Source organism: Oryctolagus cuniculus, chromosome 5 (genome assembly GCF_051225735.1).
Source record: "Oryctolagus cuniculus isolate XC-2025 breed Fujian yellow rabbit chromosome 5, ASM5122573v1, whole genome shotgun sequence".
NCBI classification, from domain to species: domain Eukaryota; kingdom Metazoa; phylum Chordata; class Mammalia; order Lagomorpha; family Leporidae; genus Oryctolagus; species Oryctolagus cuniculus.
Window position 1 is genome coordinate 125,555,063 of NC_142871.1, and position 2,296 is coordinate 125,557,358.

A 2,296-nucleotide genomic window follows, 5' to 3' on the forward strand; every position below is an offset into this window, starting at 1 on the left:
GTTTCTCAGATGACCCTGTTACTACTAACACCATCCCTATTTAGCACAGACCCTCTCCAGAGTGAGTCATAGTTTACCACATCCTACTTTTTACATATATTAAAAAAAAAACACTGGTGAGCTATAATTTGTAGTTATCAAAGTATTAGAACTCAGAATTAACACTGGTGAACTGCTTAAGTTTTGAATACAAATAAGAATTCTAGCCGGAGCAATCAGGCAAGCGAAATAAATAAAAGACATCCAAGTTGGAAAGGAGGAAGCCAAACTGTCACCCCAAAGACTCCATCCAAAGACTATTAGAATAAATGAATAAACCAACAAGCAGAGTTACAGAACACAAAATCAACATACAAAAATCAGCAGCATTTTTGTACAGCAATAGCAAATGACCTGAAAAAGAAATCAAGAAAGCAGTTCCATTTACAAAAGACACACACACACACACACACACACACACACACACGAAGCAGGAACAGATTCAATCAAAGAGGTAAAGGCACTCTAAAATGAAGACTATAAAACACTGAAGAAAGAAACTGAAGGGGGTCGCCAGCACTGTGGCGCAGCAGGTAAAGCCGCTGCTACAGTCCCGGCATCCCATATGGGTACTGGTTTGAGTCCGGCTGCTCCACTTCCAATCCAGCTCTCTGCTATGGCCTGGGAAAGCAGTAGAAGATGACTCAGGACCTTGGGCTCCTGCACCCACATGGGAGACCCGGAAGAAGCTCCTGGCTCCTAGCTTAGGATAGGCGCAGCTCTGGTCATTGCGTCCAATTGGGGAGTGAACCAGCAGATGGAAGACCTCTCTCTCTCTGCCTCTCCTTCTCTCTCTGTGTAACTTTTTCAAACAAATAAATAAATATTTTTTAAAAATGAAGGGGACAGAAAAGGCTGCAAAGACGCCTCCTGTTTGTGGGGTGGAAGAATCAACACTGTTCAAATGTCCATACTATGTAAGCAGCCTGCAGAGTCAACGCAATTCCTACCAAAATATCAATGACATTCTTCACAGAACTAGAAAAAGCAATCCTAACATTCCCTTGAAACCACAAAAATCCCCAAATAGCCAAAGCAACCTTGAGCAAAAAAAGAATAAAAGACTCCTGACTTCAAAATTGACTACAAAGCTACAGTAATCAAAACAGCATGGCATTTGCATAAAAACAGAAATTGAGCCAATGGAACAGACTAGAAATAGAAAGCCTGGAAGCACACCCACGCATCTACAACCACCTGATCTTCCACCAGGCTGCCGAGAACGTGTATCGGGGAAAGGGCCGTCTTCTCTAAGTGCTGCTGAGCAAACCGTCTACCACGCAGAAGCGAGAGCCGAGACCCCTTACCTGCATAAACACAGAATCGACGCAAAATGAACCAAAGGCTTCGATGTAAAGCATGGGCAAGTGCTCAGGACACAGGAATGGGCAAGGATATTTGGGGCTAAGACCCCAAAAGCGCAGAAAACAAAACCAAAACCAGACAAATGGGATTACATCAGAGCCAATGGCTTCCCCACGGCACAGGAAACCATCAGCGAGTGAAGAGAAACCTGCAGAACGGGAGGAACTGACCATGCGTCCAGGGAGGGGTTAACATCCAGATTCCATAAACTCAATAGCAAAAAAAAAAAAATCCAATTTTTAAATGAACTTTATACCTAAACAGACATTTCTCAAAAGAAGATGATAGAGAGAGAGAGAGAATGAGAGAGAGAGAGATGGCCTGGCCAAGAGGCATATGAAAATATGTTTGACTCCACTAACCATCAGAAAAATCTAAAGCTAAGCCACAATGAGACACCACCTTGCTCCAATTAGAGTAGCTATTATCAAAAAGACGAATGGTAACAAATACCGGCAAGCATGCAGAGAAAAGGGAACTGTTGCATGCTGGTGGGAACTCAAATTAGCACAGGGGCTCCCTGTAAAAGTTACACTTGGAGAGGCCGGCACTGCGGTGGAGCAGGTAAAGCCACCGCCTGTGATGCTGGCATCCCGTATGGGTTCCCAGCGCCCTACGAGTGTCCTGGGAAAAGCAGCAGCAGATGGCTCAAGTGTTTGAGCCCCTGCCATCCACGTAGGGAACCTGGGTGAAGCTCCCGGCTCCTGGCTTCGACCTGGCCCAGCCCTGTTCATTGCGGCCGATTGGGGAGTAAGCGCTGGAAGGTCTCTCTGTGTCACTTCCTCTCTCTATAACTCTTTCAAAATAAATATTTTTAAAAATTAAACATAGAACTACCATAGGACTCAGAAAGTCCCCCTACTGGGTATATATCCAAAGGGGGGAAAAATCA